The sequence below is a fragment of the Aquila chrysaetos genome, chromosome 5 (genome assembly GCF_900496995.4).
Source record: "Aquila chrysaetos chrysaetos chromosome 5, bAquChr1.4, whole genome shotgun sequence".
Lineage (NCBI taxonomy): Eukaryota > Metazoa > Chordata > Aves > Accipitriformes > Accipitridae > Aquila > Aquila chrysaetos.
Genome location: NC_044008.1, coordinates 3,041,664 through 3,062,758, shown reverse-complemented (window position 1 = coordinate 3,062,758; position 21,095 = coordinate 3,041,664). Strand labels below are relative to the sequence as shown.

The 21,095-nt window shown below is 52.0% G+C and overlaps 1 protein-coding gene across 3 annotated transcripts in view; it reads right to left on the bottom strand.

The window, feature by feature from the left end:
• The window catches only part of PLXNA4 (plexin A4), a 462,053-nt gene extending 441,423 nt beyond the window's left edge, over positions 1 to 20,630 (bottom strand). For 2 of the 3 annotated variants that reach the window (XM_030015469.2, XM_030015472.2), the window contains exon 1: positions 20,352 to 20,630. The gene's annotated coding sequence lies outside the window, so the exon portion shown is untranslated. Of the gene's footprint in view, positions 1 to 19,096; positions 19,408 to 20,351 lie in introns of those variants that run through there. The other variant, XM_030015470.1, reaches the window with a different exon arrangement.
• Between the last annotated feature and the right edge of the window lie 465 nt (positions 20,631 to 21,095).

Here is a 21,095-nt window from a genome sequence, read left to right as displayed (position 1 = left end):
TCACCCCCCGACACCTTCCAAAAAAATGCCTGTATAAGCTATTACTAATTTGCTATTAATTTTCTCTTCCAGTGACTTTGTCACTGCAAGGCAGAGGACAAGCCTAGCTGCTGCCAACACATACAAAGGCCAATGGGAAGTTATTCTTAGAGCCCTGCCCGGCTGTTGCTGCAGGATAACTAGCTCCAAATCATGCTTGACAGTCTCAAGATACTGCTGAGCTAGACAGGACACCTATGGTCGGGATCAGATAGACGAGAGACAGAATTGTGCTAGTATGGGTAAAAAGCTAATCCCATGCTATGTTTGTTAACAAGAAGATTAGAAGAGGACCGATGTTGTATACACACATAAAGGCTGCATTTGCAAGGTGATACACAAATCTATCCTGTACAGCATCCAGACACCTTTATTTTTGCACAAAATTATGCAATTCCTGTAGTCCCAGTGCAGGGCAGTCTGTGCATGCATAATTACATTGAGCATTAGCAGCAACACCTATAGCTCAGGTTGTCTGACATGTTCTGTACTAAGACTTGGTTTTAAGGTCCTCATTACTTTGACAGACCTGAACCACTCAGAGGACAATTTCCTCAGCTCGGTGTCTGCCTCAGGCTAACATCGCCGTAGAAAGTTGCATTCAGAATGGCTTGGGCAATTCTGAGAACTAAATTAGGAGAAAAGTTTTTGCAAGTTATTGATTTTAATTTTTTTTTCTGTGTTTGACCTTGGTTATATTCTTTCCACTGTCTTACTGAAAAGCTTCCACGCTTTGGAGCAGCGAGTAAAAATTGGGAGGGTCATCCCCCGCTGTCATGGGGATCTTCTGGCCATGCCTGAAAGTCTCTCTAAATCTGACCAAAGTACAGCATCTCATAACACATACATTGCACGTAAGGCTTTTGCCTCTTCCACTGCTCCCAGGATGGATCAGACAGTGCTTGGGCTATCACCACAGGAGGAGTAAAACATGCTCAACATCAGGGATGAAGGGACTAAGCAGGTTTTCCCCACGCTTATTCGCTGTGTCAGCTGGAGGCTGTTGTGGTGCTAAGCATTGCTGCTGAGGAAAACTCTTCTGTGCTCCCTGATGGACTTACGCTGCAGCTCAGCTTAATTAACCCAATCAGAAAGCAAAAGAGGAGGATGCTCTGATACAAGGAAGGGATGGCTGGAAAGTGGAGGAGGGGGAGAAAACTGGGCAGAGACAATCTAGGAAAAGGGATATGAGCAGAGACTGGGAAATTTGGGCAGATTGCAGATTTGCAAGTTCTGTAACCACTGAAACATCCCCTCCTCAGGAATGGGGCATTGATCCCACAGCTCCTGAGTCCCCCAGTTCCCCTAAGATGGGTTTCCTCCAGCTGCTGACTAGTTACATAAGGTTAAAGTTCTGAGGAGATGTTTCCATTTTTGCCTTGCTCAAGTGCTTAGAAAATGCATGTCAAAACAAAAAATGCCACTGCAGAAAGGAAAAGAAGGAAAAAAAGAGCAGGTAGTTGCTGAATGATTGCAGACTTGTCCAGCATCTTCCCTAACCCTTCTATGTGCATTGAGAAGAGGTTGCAGAAGGTCTTCCTGAGCAAAGGACAACACTATCGCCTTCCAGTTTTTTCTCAACACTAATATTTAATGTCAAGCCTGGAGTGAGTTACCAAATTATGACACTTAATAGAATCAGGAGCAGCAACCCTTATTTACAGACTATTCCTATATAAGTTAAAACCACACGAATGATGTGGCAGGATGGGGTGCACAGCGCCTGATGACATGATGCTGCTGTTACTTTACCATCCCGCCATAGCTCACACCAGCACATCACACCTTGTCCTGAGAGGCCCTTCCAGCTCCCCCCAGTAAAATAACACATTGCTGCTTGCAAGGGCAACCAGCGGCTCTAATCAAGACATTCCTACTAAGCTCGGGTCCCCATCTCCAGAAGTTTCAGTCTAGAAACACCCCAGGGAGACAGAGGTCCAGGGAGGCGAAGACTTGGCCAAGGTCACACGGTGTCAGCGTGGCTGGGACAGAGATACAGCCCATGGGTTTAATCCCAAACTCAGTGCCACAGCAACAAGCCAAGTATTCTGCAGAGCCACGCATATGGCACCAGGGGAACCTCCTTTATAGATGATTTTCTCTATTATCATCTCCTCTGGTGCATGTTTTAGGAACACACACCCACCCTAATGGCTCCAGAGCGGTAAATTCCCATCAGTCTGAAACCCATCCACTCCTCCAGCACTTTGCCAGCATCAGCAGAATAGGTGCATTATAAACTCGAGTGTCATTGTTGAAGCTACTTTAAATAGTTCAGTGGTCACCGTGTTCAGCTGTGAGTGTGCATGGATGCGTCCGGGGCGTCCTGAAATGATACAGCACAGAGTCCTGCTCCTGGCACCCAGCCTGCGGAGCCGGGATGAGGAAGGGAGGAGGTGTCTGCTCCGGCTACTCTGCTGCTAAAGCTTTCTGCAATTTGCACGTGCGCTTCCCCATACCGACAAACCTCGAGAGGAGACACTGTCAGGCTGCCATCAGCAATGGCACTTTGTAGACAGCTCGCTGCTGCTGCAAAGCACACCTGCAAAAGGCAAAACCTCTCTTTCTCCTTCTGTAAATATCTTCCCTGGGCCAGATGCTCAGAAAGGGATGGAAGCTGCAGGTTCTCTGCACTTTGCAGGACCTGACCCTTCATTTGCATGAACACATGCCTGGTGTTATCAACAAATCACCATAGAGCAGCCACAAGGAGGGTGATGCAATTGTTTTAGCTATTTGCACAGCCTCATAATTGCAGATCCATCATCACAAAGCATTAGCTGTCTTAGGTTACGTGTTACAGAGAAAACCCAGCACCAGAAAAAGGGCTATGAGCCCAATCAGTCTGCAAAAGATAGTTTATGGGTTTGCAATAAACAGTGGTTTCAGATCTGGGTTGTACTACCCAGAAGAAAGTGACTTGTTTGCTTAGAGTCAGCTGCAAGCAAAATGTCACCCCAAACTCTAATTTAATCCAGACCCAAACGTCATCTGCTTTGTTCATCTCTGCTCACACAGTCTAAAGGCACCTGTGTCTAAGACGAGGGGCGTTTTTAATGTGGGGGCATGGAAGGTCATCTCTGTTCATAAAATCCTGCTTATTAGAAATGGAGGCCTTGATAACACAGGTTGTAAGACCTGAAGAAACACTACAAAACAGATGCACAGGTGCAGAAAGAGTAAGACCCACAGAGGACTGTCTTCCAAGTGCGTGCCACCCCCCAAGCTGCATTGCAGAGGGCAAGCCTGCCCTCGTTTTCCCACTGCCTCCATCTCTCCACTCATCCCTCTCTCCAAAACAGGACTTGTTGCTCTCTTCCCTCACCTCGCAGGATCCCACAGCTGCTCTTCGAGCGCTCCACAAGTCTCAAATACTGTAGAAAAGCATGTAAGCCTGTGCCCACGCACACCTCTCCTTTGGGGATGCGGTCAGAACTGTTTCGACACGAGGTAGGAGCATCCCCCCTGCTCATGGAGAGCATCATCTGCGCTCCAGCCAAGAGGCTGGAGCACGCGGTGCCTTGTCCTGGCTCCTACGTGGCTGGGACATGCAGCTTGGGGATGGCTGGGGAGGCTTGGGTGGCTGCAGATGGATTTTAATGACGAGGCATGCACTCAGACAGGAGGCTGGGCTGAAATTTGCCCTCACTTCAAAGTTAGAGCCTGTAAATCTTTTGCTTTGATTAGAGGAAAAAAAGGCAGGCGGGCAGAGGAAGGGAAATGAAGTTTGCAGTGGTGGTGGTGGCGTTCGGCTGAATTCTGCATTGGTTTGTACTGGGTGCTGCTGAGCTATAAGCGGGATGGGCCTGGGGAGCGCATCCAGGTGCCACTTCTGGGCTTATTTAGTTTTCTTACTTAGTAAAACAAATGCATAGTGCTAAGCAGAAACACAGACTTCTCCAAAAAGCAGCAAGCCCAGCTAGCAACTCCCTTTGCCAGACTGACCCTTGCTAGGTCAGTGTCAGCAAACACACTCGGGAAACGTAGGACTTGCCGTGTGGACCAAACCACGCTGCAGCAAGTCCATGGTCATGGCTCAATACCGTGGGCACATCAAACACCGACCTGTCCTCTGCCTCTGCCGCAACTAGGAAATCCCCATCAGCTGCCTGCAGAAGGGAGCCCACAGCTCACAGCTGTGGTCCTGCCAGACACCGGAGTGCCAAGATAAAAATTGTAGTGGCATACACAGGTGTAAAAATGCTATCGCAATTCAGCGGGTTATTAATAACAAGATATTTCTCCTCTGCGACCATCTGCATCCCATACACCCCCACAAACCCAGCACTTTCCTCTTCCAGCTACACCATTCTCTCTCTCATTCAGGGCAGATAATTCCCTTTTTTTCTTTGCCTTCGAATCATGCACGAAGGTAGCGCTCCACAGGCAGTTTCTCTGGTACGGTCCATGCAGACTAACATTGTGCCAAGCACCATGAACTCAGAACAGAGGTTTCTCTACCGAGGTGCCAGAAATAATACAAATAAACTCTTCTTCTCTCCCTGGCTTTATATCTACAGCTCCCACACATCACTACCAGCGGGGCTTTAAAACTAAAACAGACTGGGCCTACGTGGCTTGAATTTATTCTGGAAATTTATCTCTTCTTGCTGAAAGCTCTGTGTTTGCTTGATCTTCCTGCCTTCCAAGTCCTATAAGTGCCACATGTTGCACAGCTGGATTCCTGACAGAGACAGAAAACAGGAGGTAAGAGAGAACAGATTTTATATATATTTATATATACACGAATGCAATGGCCAAGGTTTTCAAAAGTCACCTGTGAACTTCAGCAAAGTAGCTTCAGATATCTCCAAGGGACCTATGCGCAGGAAACACAGAGCTCTTGAGTTTCCAAAAATCTGCTCTCCTTGGGCAGAAGAGGAAGGGAAAAGAAACAGGGGGCTCTAAAGGACTTGCTGCTCTGAAGATGCTTGAGACCAGCTCTTGCAGGAAAGGATTTGCAGAAAAAGCTGTATCATCAGGGACGGCTGGAGATAAGACAGCCAGGAGGAAGGATAGATCTGTGTGATGGTAAAGGGAATTGCTGACTACTTTTAATTCTCAAACTTGCTGGGGTGTGACTACTAAAATAATAATGTGTTTGTCCAGCTCCACGAGAATTTGTTCACCCTCAGCAGCCGTAACAGGGGAATATCCCCGGGCTCCAGCACAGCAAATGGTCCCACACAGACATGGGCAACAGCATCCACTTCCAGTGTGCCAAGCCAACTATAAAGCAAGGAAAGGTAAGGGGAAGAAAGCCTGTTCATCTCGAGCAGCATTTTTAAAAAATCGCACCAAAGGAGAAAATGAAGAAAATGTTATTTCCTGTGAAATGAAGTATCGCACTCTGTAACAGGAGCAGAAAAAAATCAAAAACAAAACAAACTAGAGATTCAGTTCATAAATACAGGAGAAGGTCAGCTTCCTCCTCACCAATAACTCAGTCCCGCAGGAATCGAGCATGGTATTTGATATAGAGCAGATATTTGATTCCTTCCTCTGCGTGGGAAGGCTGACAGGCGTCCTCCACCCCTCCGTCCACCTTCCCCACCAACCATGGGCCGGTTTAGGTCCCTTCTGCCGACTGCCCTGCTTCAGCAGCAACATAAACCAGCTTAAAATCAGCTCCCTCTTTACAGTGAGCTGAGGAAGGGATTATTTTTTTCTGTGCTTGAGAATAGGCAGTTGCTGTAAAATGGTCTGCCTCAGCCCAGCAACAAGACGACCTTGGAAGAAGCTAATTATGGGTGGCAAAATAAGGCACCCACTGGCAGAGAGCAGTGGAAGAGAGACAGGCGAGCACAAACCTGCACCTGGAGACCTTTTTGCTTATTATAAAATAAAGCTGTTTCTGCTGCCTGTGTTACTGGGGAAGGAGAAGCAAGACAGGAGAGAGGACAACCACCAAGTAAAACTGCTGCATGGAAGGGTCCATGTTTTTCTCTCCCAGCTCACTATTGCAGGTCTAAGGAGCACAGTCTTCAGGCATCACACTGTAACTTTTGCATATCCTTGTGCAGGTATGGAGAAGCGTCAAAATTATTCTACGCACACACACGCATACCCAGAAGGAGGGGAGGCAGAGCAGGAGAGCAGCCTGCATGGACACATAGGCTACTGCTGGGGGGGAAATGTGGCTGGACGCACCCCATGCATCGACCAGCAGGAGCCACAGACACGTCTGCATGAGCACGAGTGCGTGCGCGACCAAGGACTGAGAAAGCAGATTGTCGCCGAGTCGCAATCTGCTTGGGATCTCCTCCAGGCTCGTGGCACCTTGTGCTGCCCTACTTGAGTGCTCATGGCCAAGCTCCAGCCAAGCCACTTGGAGGGATGAGAAGTGGTGCACAACCTTCATCCTCTACCCCTGACAGTCCCTCAGTGACCCCTTTGCAATCAGCAAAGCCTGGACCAGCACCTCCTGAAAAGCATTAAAGCAACTGAGCTCAAAGGAAACCACATTCCCAGACACGAAGGTTTTTCCAGGATTGTACCATTTATTCCCAGTCCTGCGGTGGAGCAAAACCTCAGACTTTTTCCTCTCTTCCCTCTCCTCCCTGCAAGCTAGAAAAAACCTTCTCCCACCAGCGCCTGATCAAGGGATGTTGGAGGAAAAAGGAGAACTGGACTTGTCCTAAATCCCTCCTAACTCTGGCTGTGCAGCAAGGCTGCTCTTCCTTCTCCAGAAATCTCATCCTGGACCTACAAGACCTTTCCTGATGTGACCCTGGCTGGATACCAGGTGCCCACCAGAGCCGCTCTATCACTCCCCTCCTCAGCTGGACAGGGAGGGGAGAATATAATGGAAGTCTCATGGGTCGAGATAAGGACAAGGAGATCACTCAGCATTTACCATCTTGGGCAAAACAGACTCGACTTGGGGAAATTAGTTTAATTTGTTACCAATCAAGTCAGAGTAGGATAATAAGAAATAAAACCAAATCTCAAAATGCCTTTCCTCCACCCCTCCCTTCTTCCTGGGCATAACTTTGCTCCCCCTTTTCTCTCCCTCCTCCCCCCCAGTGGCACAGGGGGACGGGGAATGGGGGTTGAGGTCAGTTCATCATACGTTGTCTCTGCCGCTCCTTCCTCCTCAGGGGCAGGACTCTTCTCTTGTCCCCTGCTCCACTGTGGGGTCCCTCCCATGGGAGACAGTCCTCCATGAACTTCTCCAACACAGGTCCTTCCCACGGGCTGCAGTTCTTCACAAACTGCTCCAGCATTGGTCCCTTCCCCGGGCTGCAGTCCTTCAGGCACAGACTGCTCCAGCGTGGGTCCCTCGGGAGGTCACAAGTCCTGCCAGAAAACCTGCTCCAGCATGGGCTCCTCTCTGCACAGGGCCACAGGTCCTGCCAGGAGCCTGCTCCAGCGTGGGCTTCCCACGGGGTTACAGCGTCCTTCGGGCATCCCCCTGCTCCGGCGTGGGGTCCTCTCTCCCCGGGCTGCAGGTGGAGATCTGCTCCCCCGTGGACCTCCCTGGGCTGCAGGGGGACAGCCTGCCTCACCGTGGTCTTCCCCACGGGCCGCAGGGGAACCTCTGCTCCGGCGCCTGGAGCATCTCCTCCCCTCCTTCTGCACGGACCTGGGGGTCTGCGGGGTTGTTGCTTTCACATATTCTCACTCCTCTCTCTGGATGCTGTTCCACAGGTCTTTTCCCCCCACTACTTAAATCTGTTCTCCCAGAGGCACTACTGCTGTCGCTGATGGGCTCGACCTTGGCCAGTGGCGGGTCCGTCTTGGAGCCAGCTGGCCTTGGCTCTATCAGATACAGGGGCAGCTTCTAGCAGCTTCTAACAGGAGCCACCCCTGTAACCCCTGCCACTACCAAAACATTGCCATGCAAACCCAATACACCTGAACTGTGGGAAAAATTGGCAACGATCTGTGAAAAGTGCAGGGTGAACAGATTGGTATTTTGTAACCATGTGTATTTTGCATTTGTGTGTAGAAGTGTGCATATAAATGTGTATTTTTATGTGTATGTATAAAACATACAAATATATATATATATGGATGCATGCATGTAGTTGTATTTAAGGAAAAAGGGACCCTAGCTTCAACTACAAATGAATGAGAGAGCTGGGCACGTGCTGGTGGTACAATGCAACCCAAATTTCTTACACTGTAGGACAATCAAGACTTCTTCTCTGAAATGAATGCAAAAAAGGGCCCAAACAGCTGGGAGAAGGGTGATGCATGTGAGCAACTGCCTTTTCTCTGGCTCATGCGTAACAGAGAGAGAGTGTGTGTGTGTGTGTGTGTGAGCTGCAGATGAGTCAAAGTCTGAGGGCTGCCTTGTGTCAGCCATTGACTGTGCCAATGACAGCAGTTCCCGACAGCCTTTAATAACACCGCTTACAGACTCCGGAGCAGGGGGGCAGGCGAGGGGGGAGGCGAGCCCTTCTCCTTCAGGCTGGTGCACAAGCCATCCCGCATCCTTGCCAAAATGTCTTACAGGCACCCGCTGATGCCTCCGTAATTGCAGCCCAAGCTGCGACGTGTTATCCTAAGAGGTAACAGAGGGTAAAGCTGGGAGAACAACCTTGGGTACACGGGAGCAAAGCGGTGGGTCCCACGGCTGGGACGACACAGGGACATGCTGGGTAGGGATGGAGCAGGTGGTGGCTTTGGGGGGACTCGTCTCTATGGCATTTCCCAGCGCAGCACACGGTACCTCCGTGGATTCACACTGCAAACACCCAGGTTTACACTGGGAAGCAACCAGGAGACAAGAAGTTATCTCTACTTCTATGCAGAATAGGTAAAACAGAAAGAAATATGTACAGACAAGCAGGTCACACCGAGAATACACAAGCCCCGCTGCCTGCCTGCACCTTGGTTCCTCAGTATGGAGGTGGGAAATAAGTCCCCACCAGGTCTCACGGATGCTGGAAAATGCCGATTTGTGAAGATGCTAAAAATCCTCAGTTTAGCCCAGATTTGGAAAGCTTTGGGAAGAGCTTCAGAGCGCATCATGTTCTGATTATTTACTTCTCCAAGCTAAGGAGAGACCTACTTCACACACCGCCTCCTGGAGAGGCGGAAGAATCAGGCATGTAAAATAAGAAGGAAATGGAAATCGACTTGATAGCTCCTTCCCCTTCCTAATGGGTAATACTTACCTAATTATGCCCGCTTGCCATTTCCTTTCCCTGCTTTCTTTGAGATATTATGCAGAGAGAAATTTGTCCTAAAAGTTGTTACTTTCATTCAGAGGCATCCCTTTGAGCTGTTTGCCTTGCTAAGGCAGGCAAGGGCAGCGACTCCATTATAAGGGAGTCAAAAAACCCTCCTGAATGACTCTGACAGGCGTTGGTTTTAGCATTCCAGCTCCTGCTGCACATGGCTCACCTCTCTTGCCTCCCTTCTCCATCCCTCACCCAGGCAGAGGGGTGCAGCTCCAAGGATGCCTCCTGCCTCCTGCCCTGGCTTGGCCAAGGTGAGCAGCTCCTGGTCCCCCCGCGGAGGCCAGGCAGGGAAAGCCAGAGGCTGTAAAGATGCTCCGAGTCCAGCAGCCAAAATGACTCTGCCCTCAAGCAGATTTGGAGAGAAACCTGAGACTTGATGGTCTCACGGTTGGTGGGATCCAAGGGGACACCCCACACCAGGCCCAAGTCCATGCCACCGTTTGGCTGACTTCTCTCTAAATGCATCGGTGTCACAACCCCATATCCCAGCAGCTGGCTGCAGGTCAGGGTGCAGAAAAAGGGGTGGTAAAAGCAAAACACGACCCCCCCACACCCACATCAACATGGGTGACCTGACCAAAACATAGCAAGCTTTCGTGTGCCACAGCCGGCTTCCTTCCTTTCGGGGAAATCCCATTTAGTGCTATGCTTCATTCACCGGGAGTAGGATAGGGGTTGGCACGTGCAGGACATGCAGGAGCATCTCCCACCTCAGCAGGGTGATCCCAAACGGATGCCCCATGCGACCCTACGCTAACGACTGAACACCGCACTTGCGGGATGGGTTGCAGGGGTTTCTGACACAGTGAGGGGTGAGCATTCAGCCCTCCAGACCCCCACAGTGGACCCCCCCATCCTCCCCTCCACCTCCAACCTACACTTCCCTGGAAGGCCCCCTCTGCCCCCCACCCCGAGCCCTGCTCTTGCACCCCAGGTGTTTTTTTCTCTTCTCCACAGGGAGCCCGGCTTCCAAGAAGGAAAATACAAAGCCCAAAGGGATTGACTTCAAGCAATGAAACGGGCTCTGCAAAGGAAGGTTTTTTATTCCTGCTCGAGGGAGTGCTTTAAAGAGCCTCCTTTTGTTTCCTTAAAGGCTGGGAAGCTTGTTTCCCAGTCCCAGCCTGGCTGGCTGGGGAAGGTGGAGACCAGGAGGAATTCAAGGAACTTCAAGGACCACGCTCTGCAAGCAACAGCGGAGATTTCCCCACACCCAAGTCCCTCCATGTCCAGCATCCTGCACTGGTCCAGCCATTCCTGCATCCCTCCACACCCTGCAGGGGCTCGTCCCTCCAGGGCAGCATCTGCAGCGGCTGCACGGAGAACCCAGCGCTGCACCTGCAGCAGCTGTGCGAGGAGGGGCTGAGCCATCCCCCCTGCAGCTACACCGAGCAGCCCCGAAACTTCACCTCCGAGTTGTTAATCCTGCATCGAGAAAAGCTGTGTTGTTTTCCTTTGGGTTTTTTTTCTTTTTTCTTTTTTTTCTTCCACCAGGCATTTTCCAGGGAGTCCTTTAGAGCTAGGAGGGGAAGAAAGAAGAACTGCACAGCTAATCCCTGCTGCAAGCCTTCCCCTGCCCCAGCCGGAGAAGGAAAGCAGCCCCGCTACTCCTGGTGCCTCCAGACATCCCTCCATCCTCCCAGCGTTCACCTCCTGGCCCCAATGAGCCACCCCTCTGCAGCAGCTGCAGCATCCTCAGGGCTGCCAGGGTGTGAAGGACAGAAGGATGGAGGGAGGTTTCCTTGCAGAGCCACCTCTGCAGCGCTGCCGGCTTCGAGGGGAAGCCGTGAACCCGGTGGCTGCAGGCAGGAGACCCAGGCATCTGGCTTTGCATCCCTGCCGCACTGCCCGGCCGTGCGTTCCCCAAACCCGTGGCTGTGTACAAATGGGCTTCTTGCAGCAGCCCCTGCTGCAACTCTCAGCCAGAGCATTGCTCAGCACCCAGCTTACAGAAGATACATGCTCCTACCCCCCGCACCCATTCCTGGGGAGCAAGAGCCCCCCGAACCAGGCTTTGTCCCACCCAGGGCAGCTGGAAAGCGATAGTTAGGGCAGGCAGAGCGATACCCTCGGCACCTCTTGTTCTCCTTGGCATCTTGCAGGCTGCAGCCAGCCCTGGGGGGGCCTCCCCTGCACAGCCTGGCTGAGTGCCCAGCTCCAGGGGGGGCTCGGGCAGAGCAGGAGCCCGGGACAGGAGCACCGGAGGAGCTTCCCTGCCTCCCAGTGCGGAGGGATGGGTTTGCAGAGAGGGGGGGACTTCAGCAAGCAAGGAGCAGCGCATGCAAAGAGATAAGAGAAGGTATTTACCAGGCAATCACTACAAGGTCCTGTGAATATAGTATTTGTGATGGATGAATAGACATATTATTACAGAACTTAATGCAAACCCTTTGCACCAAATGGTGACATGCGATTACTAGTTTGGAAATAACTAAGCTCATTATAATGAAACGCTTCACTCAAATCCCCCTCCAAAGGATGGATCTGACGAAGGAAGGAACCTGTGACGGGAACATACTGGGGGGATTTGTTTAACCAGATCAGCCCGCTGGGCCAGCACAGCACGGTTGCTTGCCTCCAGCGTGGCTAAAGCCTGGATTGCCGGGAAGCGTAACCCACCAACCTGTGCGGACAGGGTGGGCAGTATCCCACACCCAGCATCGGGCTCTTCTTGGCACAACCCTGCGTTTAAGAGATGAAAAGAAGCACCTTTCAATAATAAATAATAATGCTAACTATGTGTTTCTATAGCAACTCATCACCATAGCAGCTAAGCGCAGGAGAAAAACTCAGAGCTCATCCTGCCGTCTTCAGGGTGAGGAGGCAATTGCCCTCCTGGAGGTGGCTTCGGTGGCAGCAGAGCTGGGACTTAAACCAACAAGTCACCCTCCAGGTTGCCCCTGAGCACTGCCCTCCCCAGGGTAGCTGTCTGGGAGGGGACTGGATGCTCTGGAGAGGTGAAGCCTGGGGTCCAAGGGGTGATGGGGGTATGCAGCCTCAAAAGCACCAGGCATCGAAGTCATTGCAACCCTCCAAATGAGCCCTGGGGCTCCAGGGTGGCTGGAAGGAAAGGGGACTGTGACATGGGACAACCCCCCGTCTTCTCCCCCATCCAGCCAGGAGGACACCATGAAGGGGGGAGTACAAAGGGTGAGACACAACCAAAAGGAGGAAATGCCCAAAATTAGCCATGCAAATACCCCCCCTGCAACACATAGACATCTCAGGGTAGCAGCTTACAAAACTCCACATGTTGCTCTGCTTTTAGCAAGAACCAGAAATGTGCATCAAAACCCTGATCGATAAAAGGGCTTTCCCAAAACAGCCCAGAAACTCACTTTTATAAAGCTAGCAAGTCAAGCAGACATGCCCATCCTAATCTGGGTGTGAGGTTTGAGGGGTTTTTTTTCCCTTAAATTTCCCATTAAAGAAAAATCCAAGCAAAAGCCTTTGATTATCTCCACAACTGGCGTGGTCGTATTCCCAGCTCACCTCCTCTCCCTGGCAGTGCCGTGATGACAAAGCCTTTTCCTCCAATGTAGAACAGCCTCCTGCTCCTCACCACCTCTGCAAGCCTCTTCCCAGCCAGCTGAAGAAGTTGACATTGCCCAGGGATGGGACAGTGGCCGTTAGTGACTATTAGCCACGTACATGATGCTGTTCCTCAGGCTGCTGAGTGAGTTCCCAACCAGAACCTCCCTGGTTTTATCATCTCACTTACAAAAAGTGAGTAATTTGTAAAGGTCATTAGAGCAAAATGACTATTTGATGATGGCTAAAGGACCAGTCGCTTCTACAAGACCACCCCCATTTGATAGATGGGGAAACAAAAAGCCAAGGGACTTGCTGAGTGCCATGGGACAGCTCTCTGGCAAATCAAAGTCTCCCTTTGGCAGCCCAGAATAAGTTTCCCTAAAGTAAAATAAAGCTGTGTTGCACACCAAGCACTTGCTATTCCATCAATAGGCAATTGTAACAGGATACACCTCCTTAGTCTCTAAATGAGTTTTCTTTCCAGCACTACATTATAGACAAATCCCCTGCCACAAAAAACAAATAAATCCCTTTTCACAATCAAATATGCTCTAACCAAGTCAAACAGGGCCACACGCACGTGCGGCGAATGTGCAAACCTTTTCCCAACTTCCCAGCACGACCATCTTCCCTTCGGAGGGTGGGAGAAAGGCAAAAAGGAAAGAAAAGAAAGAACATTTAATAGAAGAAATGAAGTGGCAATTTCCCAGTTCAGCTGGGGATCAATATGTGGGCTCCTCGTGGTTTCTGTTTCAAAGGGGACGAGCTCTCACCACCGAAGCCCAGACTGACACAACGCCAGTGCTTGACTTATGAGTACTTCATCTCGGCAAGATATTTTTAATTTAAATCTTGCTGCAGTTGAGTACGAAGCCATCCAGGCTTTGATTTACTGCTAATTCCTCGCTCCGAATCCTATAACTCTAAACTCAAGTCACCAAACAGTTTAACGCCGAGACACTCACCAGTGAGGCTCTTCATGAATGAGCGTCAGGGGGCTGCGGGTGGCAAGTGCACGTTCCTCACTTCAGAAGAAACAACAAGTATATAAATATTAACCATCTACGCGCAGTCCCGGAGTCCAGCATCACTTCACTATTTCAAAGGAAAACAATACCGGGATTAAAGAAACCTCCACCACCCTCACGTTTCCTCCCCCATGTAGTGTTTTATGCTCAAGGAGAAATAACAAGCAGGTCGGGGTGGCTCATTTTGCAAACATTTACATGCATTTGGTGCAGCGTTGGCTGCGAGGGTTCACCAAGCATCAAGATTTATTCCTCTGGCCCTTGCATGAGCTCAGAGGAGGGGGAAGCGTGTGAGTATATATCATGCAAATGCCTGTAATGGAAACCTATCCCATATTATCTGGATTAGATCCACACATTCGTCCTGTCAGAAGGACAAGGCAAATTCAAGTGCCAGTCAGCATCCCTAGATTTATTGCCAATGGCTTGGTGGGAAAGCCCCGGCAGACCACTCCGTGTATGGATAATGTAGTTGGAAGAAAACTCAGAGATTGGGTATGGAAGCTGAGGGAGACGGCGACGCAAGGTTTCCCTTCTGGGTCACCAGTGCAAATCCAGCCACGCTCAGCGGCAGTTTTTGTTTATTCCTATGCAAAAGAAGCCTGTGAATCTCAGCCTCTCGGCTTTTGGGTCTGGATTTCTGTTTCACGGCATGCAGTATTTAAAAAAACACTGGAAGGCCTTGTCGGCACAAAGCCTGGAGTAAAAGCAAGTCACAGAGTCTGCAAATGACCTCTCTCTTTCAACTGAAATCTCCTCCAAGTAAGGTCAAAGCCACCAGCTGATAGGCAGCATAGTGGGGATGGAGGTTTCAACCCAATTACTGCTCCGGCTCAGGTCTTCAGGCTCTCCTCCAGCCCTGAGAACTTGGTGTCTTCTACAAACATTAATATTTGAGAGAGAAACAGCTGGGAACATTATACTTCAGCAAAGAGTTGGCTTCCTCCATGGCTCCAGGAATCACCTTTGAAGAGCGCGTGTCCCCAGTAAGGTTCACGTTAGCTGGAGCACTGAGCTGCATGGACTAGACATGTCTAAAATGAAATGACCATTGGGTTTCCAAACCAAAGGGTCCCCATTCAAAGCCTTCAGAGCATCTCTCAGGGCTCACAGAGGGTTTTGGGTTTTTTGCAAAGGAAAGGGTTGCAGGACAGATGCCACACTACACTGGCTCCCGTTGCAGGGGATGCAGGGCAGAGACTTGGCACCTCTTACCTGGGTGGCTGCTCAGCACCTTACGAGGTGCAACCAAGCAAGGATGAGCCAAACATAGCAGAGCACATGCACCAACAAAGAACAAAGCAAGCCAGACAGTTCTAGTGGGATGAGTCAAAAAAAAAAAAAAAAAACAACAAAGAGGAATGCCAATTCCAGAAAATCGCCACGCAAACTGTCAGTATCACATCACATCTCATTTTTGCAATGATCTCTCCATTCCCAAAGGTGATTAAAAGCATTTTGTACCCACTATTAAAGATACGGGAACTAAGGTTCATGAGAGCACAGCTGTCCCCTGGCCAATGCACTAACCCAACATGATATTTTCTCATTTTAAAGCACCCATCTGTCATTTTAACTGGAAGAATTTCAGTCTTGGAAGTGTCCTGTTCTGGCCAAGCACCGCTCTTGGCTGTTGAGGCATAGGCTCAAGGGCAGGGGACCGCTCACTGCTCCAAGTACCACTTGGGGTTCAGTTTGTATTTCATGGGGGTGAGTGAGGATTCCCATTAATAAATGCAGACTGAGCCTTTTGCCTCTCCGTGCCTCAGTTTCCCAACCTGCACCAGGGGAATGAGAACACTTTCTGTTTTAAAATACTTCAGATGTCTGAGTGAAAAACATCTGGGGAGCCCTATGTATTTATTTCCATATTTTTGGTCGCAGGCTGCTTGAGAGCTCAAGCATAAGGGATATAAAGTGCTTTTCACCCAAAGACATTCATGCAGGGAAGCACACTCATCACTGATACCCTGCGGTAAGTCAGTGGGTTGCCCAGACTCTGCACAGATGGGAAGTCTCATTGCCTTGGGTGCCTGGAGCGGTTGGTGTCCATTGAGTCTTGCAAGCAAGAAGGAAGGAGTAAGAAAGAGCCCTCTGAAGCCTCTCGTCACCCTGGTGGGGACCAGAAAGGGCTTTTTATTTCAGCATCAAGCAGTTTGAGGGCTTTACTATGGGAAACAGTCATAATCCAAATTGCACCCCTAGCTGGGGAGGGGAATTCATGGGCAGGACGTGAGACTTTTGAGTCCCAGCACTGTGGCTGCAAAGGGGTGACATTGGGTCTCAGTCTCCGCTATGTGGGACCTCACTTTAAGGGGGTATTGTGAATAAGAAATCAAGAAGAGCCAAGTGACTCCTAGGAGAGCACGGCATTCTGCTCAAAAACACCTGTAGGCAATGCCAAGCCGCAAACTCTGGCACCGCTAACTCCAAAACTCAAAAGCCCTACCTCTAACACCCTCCCCACGTAGGATCCCAACGCGGAGCACGAGCCTATCGTGCCAGCATCATTCTCAGCTTTTTAGGAAGCTTTTCAGAGTTCCTTTCCAAACAAGAAATTAATTCCTACACAGCGTTAACCCTCAGCATACCCGAGTATCGTAAGACGTGCAAGGCTTTTCACCGTGGGGCGTGTGAGCGCGCAAATCAAACCCCAGCACTCCGGGAAGGAGGTAGGTTTTATTGCAACCGCTCAACATCGAGGAAATTGGAAGACAGAGACAAAGCAATTCAGTAAAAGGAAAAAGATGCAACACAAAAGGGGCTCCAGCATCCCTCCACCCTTCCTCACCCTGCAGAAGTGGAGGAGTCAACACAAAAGGGGCTCCGGCAACCCACTGTCCCCCGGGATCTGGCTGCCTAAGAGGGTTTCTGCCTTGCCGGCGGCAGATAGCCGCTCTCATGCCTGCACTGAGCCCTTTGCTTTGCCACATTTCCAGGCTGTCTAGCACTAGGCTCGCTGCGGATGCAGAGAAGGATGCTGGCAGGTGAATGCATGAGGAAAGGCTCAAATATTTCCTCTCCCCGTGGAGAAGTTCAGCATCTCTCTTAGGATTTGCAATAGCACTCATTCCTCCGCTAGCCAGGTGCCGGATTGCACACTGAACAGATTTAACACCAGTCTTCAGCGCCTACAAGGCAGTTACAATCATCAAGCAAAAGCTTCCCAACGGCACCGTGTTTGATCATCAGCCTGTATTTTAAAACGCCCATCTTGGACATAAACAACACTTAGATCATGCGGCTGTCATTTATTTTGCATTTTATTGATATCGCCGAGCGCTGCGCATTTAAGATGGGACAGAAAGGAAGAGCCTTGGACTGGTCCTTTCGGAAAGGAGACACCCCCATGGAGGATGGGTCTGGGCAGAGGAGGGAAGAATATCCCAGGTTTTCCTGACGGGGTTGGGGTTGCATGTTTAAACCTGGCTGCACACGAAAAGCAGACACGCATCTGTTGCACCGCTTGAAGCCCAGCTCTAGTGAAGTGTGTGTCCCCCCCAAACACACACAAACAAACACACACACGCACACACACTTCCCGAGGCAAGGAAACCACAAAGAGAACGCTGCTGCTCGCATCCCCAAGACTTAAGACAGTGGCTTAGCCAGAGGGAGGAAGCACCTCTTCTCACACTGGGAGGCACACGCTGTAATTAAAATCACAGACACGGCGAAGGCAAAGCAACCCCATTCTCCGCTGGTCCCACCCGCTCGCGGATTTAACCAGCTTCCATAAACAAGACCCGGGTGAAACAGAGGACAGAGAAAGAAAATAAGTTAGCACGCTTTACGCCTTCCAAAATATCTGTGCAGGGCTGGTGCACGCTCAAGATAAGTCCCTAGAAGGCTGCGAGCGGTTTCATCGGCTGTAAAAAATCCCCTGCCGCCGTTCCTTGTCCCCCCACCAGAACGAGAGCATCCCCCGGCTGTCCCCGGGGTCCCGGGCCAAACCTCCCCTCTCCGCACCGCTCACCCCCCCGACCTGGGAAGCCTCAGACCCCCAAACCCTCGCATCCCAAGCATCGCATCCCCGTGCCGGAGGGAAGCCATGGAAAAAAAAAAAAAAAAAAATCAGGTGCGTTTCCAGCGAGCTCTTTGGCCAGGCAGCAGGGCTGGAAAGCAAAGGGGAGCAGAGACGGGGTGGAAGTTTTACGGGAGAGGAGCACGGCCACCCGCTTTCCACCTGGTCCCTTCTACTCAGGTGAGTCCTGCGGGTCCCGCACCCGAATCCGGCACGGCAAACGCTCCAGCCCTTCCCAGTACGGGGAGCAGATGGGGCCCCAGGAGGAGGGTTTCCTCCGGGCTGGGTATGTAGCAGCCACACGCAACCACTACAAACCCAAACAGCACTTAGCCCTGCTGGGGCTGAGCAAGTGGGTTTGTTTATCTGGGAGGAACTCATCTGCTGCCGGAGTATTATATTTCCACCAAAAAACCCATGTGCGGCTCGCTGTTTAGATCACTTCTCCCTGTCTACAGCATTTAAGGGCATATGTCTGATAAACGGAGAGCATCAATACGCAGGTTTCGGTTGCAGCACACACACGCACGGAGGGAGGGAGGGTTATCGGCGCTGACTCCGCAGCCGGGATTTGGGCAAACTCTCCGGCACCTCGCAGGAAGGGAAAGGACGGGGGGGGGTCCCCCCTTCCCTCCTAGGTGTTCCCCGCCGGGGGTGGCCCCTGTCCCCATCCTACCGGTCACCCGGGAGGCGCTGATCCTCCCCGGGAAAAGGGCTTTGCCTCCAGCCCCGTCCAGCTGCAACCTCTTCGGGAGCAGGAAAAGTTTGCAAATGCCTCCAGCCCTTCGCCCGAAGAAGGCTCGGGGGTACCGAGGGAAAATCCACACCACCACCACCCCCCCCCCGAGGGGAGGAAAATCCGCAGCCGCGGATGGCCGGAGGTGATGAGGGACAGGCTGCCACGCCAGAGCCGCTACCTCCGGGGAGAAAAGTTGAGCCTTGTGCATGGAGAAAAAGCCATCGGGGACGCGGGGGGGGGACACACACCAGGCACCGCGTCCCCTCCGCTGCTAACCGCCCCCCCAGCATCCTCCCAAGCTGGCCCCCCCCCCGGCTCAACCTGCTGTCCGCGGGGGTCCCTGCCCGCCAGCCCCGACCCCCTCCCCGCCACCCGGGGCGGGGGGGAGAAGCAAGGGGGGGGGGGGGCATCTCCCGGGGCCCCCCCAAGTCCTGCCAGGTGCGGAGGGCAGGTACCGCTGCAGCCCCGCCGGCCCTCCCGGGGCATCCTCCGGGGCATCCTCCCGCCGGCCCCCGCTGCCCGGGCGGGGCGGGGGGCTCCTTACCTGGGCAGGCTCCTCGCTTGCTTTGGGTGGGTTTTGGTATATATATATATATATATATAATTTTTTTTTTCTCCTCTCCTTTCCCCCCACTTCAGTCTTCAGAGCAGGCGCCGCATTGACACTGCAGATGGTCTCTGTGTGTGTGTGTGTGTGTGTGTGTGTGTGTGTGCGTGCGTGTGTGTGTGTGTCTCTCTCTCTCCAATCCCAAATACTCCACGGAGGCGGAACACGGAGCCCCTCTCTCTGCACTGGGCAAACCGTGTCTGGCTCGCCCAGAGCTGGGGAGGGGGGGTGGAAGGGGGGGGGGGGGGAACGGCAGCTCCAGTTTTCACTCCCCCCCCCCAAATCACCCCCTTCCCTCCCCCCCCCAGCCCTTCCCCCCCCCCCCCCCCCGCCTCTAAATCAGCAAGGGAGTGGAGGGCGGGGGGGGGGGCAAAGACAGGCAGCCGAGCTGGCAGGCGGGTTGCAGGCAGGGGATGAGCTACAGAACCATGCCCGGCTCCTCCGAGCCCGGCTCCCGGTTCCTCCGCGCCCGGCTCGGCGGCGCTGACTGCCCGCCGGGGAGGGCTCGCACTGCGGCTGTCTCGCCAGCCCTTCCTCCCTAGCCTTCCTCTCCAATGGTGGCTGCGGGAGAGGGTTTTGACACCCAGGCTCTTTTCGCAAAAAAACACAGACACACGCACACACACGCGCACCCCCCCCCCCCCCCTCCTTCTCTTCCAAAAAAAAAAAAAAAAAAAAAAAAAAAAAAAAAGCCGGAGAGGTGTGGAAGTGAGGTGGGAACGCGAGCCCAGCACGCCAGGGAGGGACAATAATAATAATAATAATTTAAAAAAAATAAAAACGGCAATAAAAATCCCTTTCTGTTTTTTCTCTTTCTTTCCTCTTTTTTTTTTTTTTTTTTTGCAGGGAGAGTGGCCAGTCGCTCCTCCTTTCGCCAGCCCACCCACCTCTGGGAGAGGGGAGAAGGCGGAGGGGCGCAGGTTGTCCCTGGAGGGGGACTCCCAAGCCGCTTTTCGTCGTCCTAAAGTTTGCAGGGGATGGGGATGGGGACAGGGACAGGGACGGGAGCGGGGCCACCGCTCTCCCACGGCTGCAACTCCGGCTGCCTTGATTTCTCCTCCGGGTGCCTTCCCTCGCTCCTACTCACTACTGACACCTAGGATCTCTCCAGCCTGATTGGGCTAATTGGGAAATGTCGCTGCCCCCCCCCCCCCCCAAAAAAAAAAAGAAAAAAAAAAAAAAACAAACCAACCTCAAGGAATCAAACGCATCTCGCTGGCTCCCTCCATCACCTTCCCCAGAAAAGCCCTTCCCGGCATCGCGGCTCTGGCTGGCATCTGCCTCCCTCTTCCCTCTCCGGTGTGTGCCCTGCTGCTCTCCTCCGGCCAGGACAGACCGCGGAGGGGAGCGGATCAGAGCGGGCGAAGGGGGGCTCAGAGGAAGATCAATCTCTCAGCTTGGGTGAGCAGTAATCCTAGAGAGCGACCGCAAGCTGCTCTGCTCGCCGGGTCTTCAGTTAATTCCTGGCAGCCGCAAGAATAATAGTATTTTTTTTTAAAAAAAAAAAAAAAAGCTCTTAGCGCTTACTGCCTGAGTTTTGTGTCCAGCAAGCTGCCGGCCTGGCTGCCCCACGAAGCAGACCCCACTCTACAAGTTCATTCCCCCCCCCCCGCCATGCAGAGACCTGAACTCCTCTCTGCAGATAATAGCAGGGCTCTCCTGGAGCCGAAAGCAGAGCCGGCAGCAGATGGTGGGAAGGAAAGCGGGGTTCTAAGGGCGTCGATAGCGGCACGTAGCAACAGGGCTGCCTCCCCGGAGAGATAGGGGAGCCCCGATGCCGCGAGGATGGGCACCTCGCAAAGGTCTAGGGAAGAGGGGATGCGAAGGGGAAGCGACTGGCGAGACCTTCTCTGCTTTCAGAGGTGTTGGCCGTGCTCACGTCAGGGCAGGGAGGCGAAAACCCTGGGGGTGATCCTGCAGCTTCCCCCCTACCCCA